Source organism: Excalfactoria chinensis, chromosome 1, assembly GCF_039878825.1.
Source record: "Excalfactoria chinensis isolate bCotChi1 chromosome 1, bCotChi1.hap2, whole genome shotgun sequence".
Taxonomy (NCBI): Eukaryota; Metazoa; Chordata; class Aves; order Galliformes; family Phasianidae; genus Excalfactoria; species Excalfactoria chinensis.
Genome location: NC_092825.1, coordinates 84,390,592 through 84,400,465, shown reverse-complemented (window position 1 = coordinate 84,400,465; position 9,874 = coordinate 84,390,592).

Below are 9,874 nucleotides of genomic sequence, written 5' to 3'. Positions count from 1 at the left end.
CAATCTGTTCATGAGTAGCTGTGCTATGCACAACTACACCAGGCCAAGCTTTCCTCCCAACAGTGGCTCAAGAACACAATTATGCTGCTTGCTCAGGTTTGTGGGAAAGAAGATAAAAAGGAGTTAAGGACCAAAGTGCCTTTTGAACTGAGGGGAATGCCCACGCCCTTCTTTTGCAGCACTTATTTAATTAAAGTTTGGATATCATGCATCTGCTCCTACAGCTCAATACTCTGAAAAATTACATTTAACAATGTCTGCACCAAGAGGCTTGCAGAAGCAGAGTCTTCAACATAGTTAAAAATACAGATTACAGTGGAATACCAGTTCTCAGCATGCACATAACGCATCAGGTGATTTGCAGTTAATGGAAGGAAGTCAAGCTTCTTCATCTCTTACCCTGGCATAGTTCCAGTTAACACCAAAGTTTTTATCAGATACACATTAACCCTGCTACGTTGATAATGTAGGTCATTTGTTATGCTTGTCTAACGCTTGTCATCCACTCATCATGTATTCTACTCTGCCCCAAAATGATGCCCATATGATCGAGAGCTAAAAGAGACTGAGCACAACTGTGAGAAGTACTGCACAGCCACCAGCTGCAATGCTAGAGAAATCTGAACATGTTGCGTTCCACTCTCAGATCAAGGCTGAACCGTGGCATAAGAAGAGGTCTCCAGAGATCAAGGTTTGGTTTGGAAGATGAGATCTTTGTAGATAAACAGGAAGCACCTTGCCACCTCACCATCAGATGTGCCAGCACAGAAAAGCAAAGCACTGGAGCTTACAGTTGGTTCTTTCTTTCTTTTTTCTTTTTTTTTTTTTTTTTCTTTTTTTTTTTTTTTTTTTTTTCTTTAAATCAAAACCACTGAAAGTCTATGTCTTTTGAAAGAGGGAAACAAAAGGTGCTGACTGAAACTGCCATTTAAGGTGCAACATCTGCCACTTTAGGTACAAACAATCCAATCAGGTCAAGTGCAGCACCACTTTTCTTAGTCTTCTGAAAGAAACAGAAGAGCTGTTATTTCTGCCAATGCAGTTAAACTGCTTAGTGGACAGAAGTTCAGTGTAACTACATCTAGTGGGCATGATGGTGATGGGTTGACAGTTGGACAAGATGATCTTAATGGCATTTCCAACCTTAATGATTCTATGATTCAGTAATTTCAATCAAGGAGTTGCACATTTGTCCCCATCACCCATGTTGCACATGAGACATCACACCTAACAGCAGTAAAGGCCCAGTGGATGGCCTTTGCATGCTGCAGAAAACAAATAGCTGTGACCAGCTCTGTGGGGGATGTGCAACACCTGTGTACCCTCTGTAAGACATGGTCTGATGACCTCCAGCTTTTACCAGGTGATCTGCTACTTCTTGATTCCCTTTTGCTATTTTTGTACCGAATACAGTCATACAGGAAACCCAAAGAATACAATACTGGGTGGCTGTCAGTTAGATGCACACACCCACAGGGGAGGAGAAGAGTGAAATCTGTGGAGCGGAAGTTCTGTTAAGGCACATTACTATGCTGCATCACAATCCAGCAGCATTCTTTTTATATGGAAGGCAGATGCAATTGTGCTACCCAGTTCCTCCCACCCAAAATAACCTGTTCAGCACATAAGCCTCTTAGAAGATGGGCTCTTCAGCCATTATGGTCCTTTTCAACTCTCCCAGTTTCACTTTGTTTATACCCTCCAGCTCTGAATCTTGCTTGCTTATAAAGCAAAAATAAAGGTAATCATGTGAGGCTTACTCATTTGCCGTCTCTTGGTGCCTAAAGTCTATCAGATGAGACTGCTCTTGGCAAACCACACACTTCACCATATTGCCAGATCAAACAACAGCCTGTCAAGCCTTGCTTCTCCAATTATCTGTTTTTGCAGTATTTTTACCCATATCACTACAAATATCCAGAGGCACATTTTGCATCATAAGGTGAGCAGGCAGCGAGGTGAGTGCAGAAATAAGAGTTACAGCGATAATTTTGTGAGAACTGAAGTTTGCACCTCTGTGAAAAAGGCATCACCTTGCATCACTTGTTTTCCTGCTGTTTCCTCCCTAAAAGAATGTGCAGGCTGTACGTGGCTCTGGGCAGCCTGGTCTGGTGGTTGGTGACCCTGCCTGTGGCAGGGGGGATGTAACTAGATGATCATTATGGTTCTTTTCAATCCAGGCCATTCTATGATTCTATGAAATGGTAGTAGCCTACCCAAAACACCAAGAAATATGACATACATAGTGTTTGTTCTTTGGTTCTCCTGAGTCACTCCCTTTAGGGCCTACTGTGACTGCATTGTAGACACCACTAAGGCAGTGCCCTCTGGAAGAAGAGGGATTGCACAGACTGATGGCAACATGGGATGTTTTAAGATATAGCACCAAGCTCCACACCAGGACACTGCTGTCAACTAGGACCTTCCCACCATCCAGAAAAGTGCTAATGTTTCCTGGGTCCCCTTCTATCCCACATCCTTGTAAGGAACAGAGAACATAGACCTGGAGCTGAGCCTTGGCACCAGCCCACACCACCAGCCCATATGCCCAAGAAGGTTGAGGGGAGAGGCAAGTTGCCATTTCTATGCCTGGCCTGCTCCCCACTCTGCGATCTCTACAGCTCTGCTTCTGCAGCCCGTTTCAGATCAACAGATGCCATCCCAGGGATAATGGCAACCAGAGACAGGAAGAAATGCTCAGATGGTGCCAGGGATGAGTCAGGAGCAGGTTTTGGAAAGCAGAAGAGGCAGATCTGAATGCATGCACATAATAGGGTTCGCAAGGAGGACCAGAGCCTGGAGGACAGCAAAGCTGGCCACAGAACTTGATATGTAACCTGCCTCATGCCCCTCAGTACAGACAGTGATTAGCAAGGTGAAGAAACCTTGGTTTTGAGAGAGTGTTAAGTAACAACTACTATTTTCAATGAAGAAAAAAAAAAAATAGCCTAAAGAAAAAGAAAATGCTTAGGAACCAGCTGAACAAAGCCTTCAGGCTGACTGTTTCCTACTGCAAGGGTCAGTGGTAGCAGCATGTCATCAGCATCATACCTATCCTTTCAGTTTCACATAGGCGATCTTCCTAAGCCCTTTTAACATTCCTAACAGCAATTCACTGCCTAGCTTGAACCCTAATTTCAAATTCTTACTCCCCTTTCTCCTTTCCCATTAAGTACACACATCTCCAGGAATCTCCGTGCTATAATGGCATGGAGCTGCATCAGGGGATGGTCAGGTAGGAGTTAGGGACAGGTTCTTAAACAGAGGGCAGCAGGGCCTGGAACAGGTTGCCCAAGGCAGTGGAAATGGTTCTGAGTTGCCACCAATTTGGATACCATTCTCAGACACCAGGTTTGGATTTTGGGCAGTCACATGTGAAGTCAGGAGTTGGACTCAGTGATCCCTATGAGTCCCTTCCATCTCAAGATATTCTCTGATTCTCTGATTCTATAGTTACTGTTGAAGAATTAAAGAATTGGGGGGTAGAGGGGGAAATCAATACTGGAAACACCGTTAAGAGACTTAGCTTCTAACTATTAGGAATCTTGGTCTGTGAAACAGAGAACTTCATATTATAACAAACTCGTATAGTTATTTAACATGTTTTGCATCATTGATTTTAGTCTTTATATCGAGAGGAGACTGACTTGGTCACCTGAAATTTGGAGCACAGAATATGTAGGGCATGAAATGTCATCAGCCTTACCAGGGAATCTGGGAGTGATCATTTTGTACCAGTTCTAGAGTTAAGTTCTAGCCTTAAGTTAGCGATGTAGTAGCCAGGTTTACATCCAAGTGGTTTTTACTACAGGTAAACTTAACAGGTAAACATGGATTTCTGGGTGTAGTTTCAGAGGCAGATCACATCTGTTTTCTTTCCTCTAACCCATACTAGAACAATTTCAGCCTTGGTAAAAATAATAATAATAATAAAAAGATAGGTTTGTTCCTATCTAACTCACCTATCTTTTGACATTTCTGGATTACAGGAAGGATGGCAAAGCAGAGGTGACACCTGCTAAATCACACTCTCTTCCTTTTTAAAGCTGTTCATTACTAAGAAATCTCCCACCTAAACTTCACGCTGGGGACCTAACACCATTTTTCTGCATTTTCACAGATTTGGCAGAAAGACCTAAAACCTTACACAACTACTCACAGGTAGGTGTCAGATAAAGTAGCTCCAGGTTTTCTGAAAGAAGTGGTAACTTCAGTAGATCCTCTGTTTTCTCAAGGAATTCATGAAGCCTCTGTCACAGTAAAAGAGCAAGAGGAAAAACTCAACTTATGAGGATTGTGGTTACAGTAGCACTATCAGCACCCCAGCTGGGGACATCACAGTTGCCTACCATGGTTGGTTATCTTTCTCAGAGGCTGAAAAGCCTGGTGATCCACTGAGTTTCCTTTTCTCGGTAGTCTGGCAGCAGACTCTACTAAACCACTGGTCTCAGATTATAAGTATGTGATGGGAAGTAACGCGTGCTTTGATTGTAGACAACCCACTTCTCTCGATGAAACAAAGGTTGAACAGAAACAGCATTCGGTGCCTGTGCAATGCTCTCATCTTCCAGTTTGGTTTCTCTTCTCTCTTGGAAAGACTTCAGAGCTGTAAGCCTGTGAAACAGAAACAAATGACAAAACAGTCAAGAAAAACTGCGAAAGTACTCTGGCTGACCTCACATTAAGGAAGAGGGTGCCAGGAAGCAAACGCGGAACAGAAGTGAACAAAAGTAGAGGAAAAATTCTTCCCTGAAATCCTGAGGAACTTGTGTTTCTTTGCAGTCGTTGCCTGGTGACACAGCCCTTGCTGAAGTGCAGAGTTTCACAGAGATAAGCAAGCTGATAAATGCACAGGGAGAGATTTTAACTGTGTCAGAAAGAGGGGCAAATCTTCCTTTTCTGCTGTTCTGAGGAGTTTTGCAGCATCTCTCTGCTTGTAAGAAAATACTTGGTTGTCAGAATTACAGCTGCATATTTCACCAGCACAGAAAGCCCAGGGAACTTTTTCCCTAGTAATAAAGAGAAGAAACGTAGCTCATTCTTGAAGTAACTGTTGTAACACATAGCCCAACACCTACAAAAATGCACTCATTTCATATATAGGAAAGGTGAGCATGAACTGCTTGGAAATTAGACTGCTATCAGTTCCAATAATGAAACAAAATTGCCTTCCTGAAAACCATATGCACAAATTCTTGGCTCCTACACTAAGTATGATACATCTATTCTTGAAAAAGTCACTGAGGCCTATGCTTAGGATCTCACATCTCAGTGGCAAGGGGCCCTCTGGACAGCGCTTCAGCAGGAGTCAGCTTTAGAAGCACATGAGGATGCTCAGGGCTGGGTGCTTTTTAAACACTCCATCTTTACATCTCCATCTGTAAAATTAAGGAAATCACTTATTTTATAAAGTAAAAGAAAAGAGAAAATAGTACAGGAAAGAACACATGACCCAAATCTGAAGACACTGCAAGCAATGCTTTCTCTATCTTGCTGTTCGAGACCTTTGGTGATGGACATTCCTTTGTCACTCAAGCTCATCTATTCAGCATCTTATCATGACAACAGATAGAGACTTTTCCTATCATTTAGCCTAGAACTTAAAGCCATTACCTCTTACCATACTTCAAAAGCTGGCACAGAGAACATTTACTGCCATCCTCTCTACAGGTACCCATTTGAAGACATTACATCTCACACTAGATTAAAACTCCAGATCTTTCAGCCCATCCTCAGACCCACCAACAACCTTGCTTCCATTCTCTGCACTCTCAGATTGTTTGATGATGTTCTTCAAGCACAATGCCAGAAAACCCAAAGTTGCTACCTTGTAAGATCCTATTTCCCTGGATCTGCAAACATCTCTCAAATAATTCCTTATTTATTTTATACATGCTAGAGAAAAGACTGTGAAGTCACGGATTTGAAAACAGCATTCTTGCTCCAGAAGGCAGGTATTATGTTTGTAAGCTTGACTATAGTATATAAAACCAATTTTAGTGGAGGCATGAGTTGTGAAAATCCTTTACACAGAGAAGAGCCGATTCTCAAAGCATATGTGTTTACTTTGTCAGGAGCTGTGACAATCCTGAGTTGCTACAGGCAAGAGGTCCTTGTTCTGGCCACGACAGTCCACGTCCTCTCCACCTCCTGACAGGTGCAGTAAGCACCTCTGCCTTGAACACCTGCATGTTGACTCTTCACAGGCAGATGTCCTGTCCCTAGGGAGGTGCCAGATGCTATCTTGAAATGAGAAGGGGAAACCACTTGCCTTTCCATGCCTCTGCTGCTAGATGTGCATATTTTGCTGGGAGTGGAGAGCTGGGGGAGCAGAAGACAATACAAATTAACAAGACACATCAATCTCCTGTTTTTGCTTTATGTCATTCCTATTAAGTGTAAAGGTGGAAAGTACCTGGCTTGTAAATAATGCTATTGTCTTTCATTTTCTGCATGGGTGGAAATTCTGGATGAGTGTCTAAGCACTTTATTTCCTTTGGGAACCCTTCTTACAGCATTAAAAACCCTGATAATCTGCAATGGCTTGCAAAAACAACACCCTGAAGACTGAAACTGGGCTGGAATGCTTTCTGTATATATTGAATAGACAGCACTGAGTGTCAATGGCTGAATGCAGATCAAAGTCCTTCCAGGAAAATAAAAAATAATACACTTGAAACCCATTCAGCGTACCACAAGCGTAGACAAAGAACAGCTTACCGGGTTCCAGTGAATGGGTAAACAGGAGACCGAAGGGTTAGGCCAACCTACTCATCTGCATTTGTGAGTCAGATTTCCTCATATAATATTCAACAGCATCCAAGTTCACCATCCTAGACTAATAGTTATCCTCAAACAGTGAGGTGAGGGTAAAGCCTCACTAAAAAGGGCAAGAGCGCTGGGGTTGCTTGGCTAGGAGGGGGCAGAGTGCTTGTTGTGCTTCGCCCATTTCTCCCCCAGAGCACACACAGAGCCCTGCTTCTCTTCTGACCGTCTTTTCTAAAGCCACAATCTGTTGGGTAGAAGACTGGCTGGCAGAAGACTAACCACTAGGTGGCAGGAAGCGGCAGGGATTGAGCACAAGCTGCGTCCGGCTGGATCCTCATCTCTCCCAGCACTGAGCCCGCTGCCAGTCAAGAGGTCCTCATCTGTCTTCCTAAATTCAATGGGTGCAACTCCTACACAAGCACAGAAGCAACTCCCCCCTACACTCAGCAACCCTCAAAATTAATTCCCTCTTTTATTTATTTATTTTTGGTGGGTGGAGAAGATATTCTGGGTGTTTCTTTAATCTGGCTTTGTGTTCCTGTACTGCTCCAGAAAGTCATGATGCTTATTTTGAGGTGGAAGTGGCACTGAAGTGTGGCATGGCAGCCATGCATGGACAGAGCCTGATCTACTGGGGAAGAGTGGGTGCTTTTCTGCAGTTCTTTGGAAGACAGGATGACGCGCCACCACCAGAAGTGGTTTTCATTGATTAAGAACAAAACAGAACCCATGTTCCTTAAATGACATCCTCAGTTGCTCACTCTTTTGTGCCACCTTCTCCTTCAGGACTTTATGTCCAAAGAGAAAAATCCAAAAAAACTGTTAAAGTTTCTGGGCTAGACAAGTTTACTCACATCAGTTTTTAGTACTGTATGTTGGAGCATCATTTATATTTGAATTTTTGACACAACAGAACACCAAACACAGACAGTGGAGACCAGCCATTTTACAGTACAGATTGAGTTTTGAATCTTTTCTCAAAGTCTATGATCTTTAATTATTCTGGTGTTAGTGAAAGACTGTGTCAAGTATAAGTTTATATTCAAAACAGAAAAGAACAAGATTCTTCTTATCCGTATCCTTGTTAACTTCTGTCTTTCTTGACTCAGAGGATCCCCACACAAGGAAGAAAGTTACCCCCTGTATCATCACTATCACTATCCCTGCTTGGGCCTGGCCACAGGAAGCCAAGGCAGTGGGCTGCACATCTTTCATTTTGGTGACTCGCTGGATGCCTTAAGTCCCAACTCCTATCCTGTCCATGGGCTGCCCTCCCTGCAAGAAATGCTTCTGCTCAGCTGTCTCAAACTGGCTGCTAGCAGAACAGACTTTCTTTTGGTCTTCTTTGAAGGGAAAACTGACTACAGTTCTGTCCAGGGCATTTCCTGCTCCCATTCAGATCCATCTATGACAAATACAGGACTTCAAAATATGCTCATTTTTACTCAGTTTCCTTCTCCTTAAAAAAGCAATGAAAAATAATATATTTTTAAAATCTCTATCTGCCACACAGGATATAATTAAACACTCCTCAAGAAAGTTTGTACCTTTCCCACTAGATACAGACCATTGCAGACACTTGAAGTAGAACGCTACACGAGCTAATCAACAACAGGCTTCCTTAAGACTCAGGAAAGAGAAATAGATCATATCCCAGTTCACTTACTGTTACATGGGCATTGGATGGATCACAAGAAGTGCAATTCACTCCTTGAATGTGATGAAAAACTCTCACACACATAACAGGAACTCAGTGAGTTTGTTCTCAAGTTCCACCAGGGAGAATTTTGCTTCTTCTGGTTTGCTGCTATATGCTTATTTTCTATTGCTCACAACCCTCCTTTCCAACAGCAGCTAAGTACATCTACTTGGATATAACAAAGCAGGTCTAAGAAGGATATCTGCTCACCTGATCAATATGCTGGTTTTGAGTCTGATCCATTGAGCGTAGATACAGGACTGAAGATCCTTCAATTGACATTAATTTGTAGACATCTTTCTACAGCAGTGAATAAAAAATGAGAGTAGAGTTACCATAAGCCACTGCACAAAGTATCTGTTTCAGACACAAGGGAGTGAAACAATGTTTCAGCGTGGTCCCCAGGTGTTCAGAGGTAGCAGTGAGTACAATGGATGAGCGGAAGGAGCCAGAGTGAAAAGCAGAGGAATCCATAAAGCAGAGTTACCTTCTTCCCGCTGAGCATGAAGGTAGCAGTAAAGGGAAACCAAAGATCTGAACAACTACAAAACTTCAGTCTAACCCTCAGGCTCCAGTTCCTCTGATCCCTGTAGCATCTGCAGCACGATCACAGGCTTTCAGACAAACAAAGAAAAGGAGGATGTGTCTGACATAACAGTTTTATCATCTATGAAAAGCGAGTATAGAGGTTAGCGGTGGTGAGAGACTGGATCCCAACTTTCTCTTTCGTCACACAGAAAAACAGTTCAGTTACAGTTTGTCCCCAGCATATTTCAGGATAAACACTTCCTGAGAAGTACTCCTGGAAGATAAACCAAAAGGAAGAAAATTAATGATGAGAGTACTTTTATGGTATCGTGTTTGACTGAACAAAGAACACTCCAGGGTAGCGGAAGCAAGTGGAGCAGACATACCACACAGGCCATTGCAACTGCTGTTAACCCCTTTCCATCATGGAAAAGGGCAATTCCTTTATAATATGTGTGAGCAGGAAGGTTACATTCCCAGGCTTGATTTACTGTTAGAGTAGCTCTGTTGAAGTCACTGAAAGAGAAACATGACAAACACACAAGTATCAGCGTAGATTGTAAAAGAAAACCATACCAAAGCTTGAACTATGACTTCTCTCCTTCCTTAGCCATAGACAGAGCTCCTGCCATAACCATCAGAGCAACATCCACAAAGTCAGAAGATCACTCAGCACAAGCCCCTTTTTATACAAACTACAGAAAGAAAGGTGAGCAGTGAGGAAAAAAAGCAAAGAGAAGAATTATTTACTCAAGGTACACCAAGCAGAACAGTGTGAGCACAGGAAAGAGGGGCCGAGCCTTTGTAGCAGGCATTCCAGATTAGCAGAGGAGCTGAGAAAGACTGCAACATAAAAGAACCCACCCTGCAGTTACTATT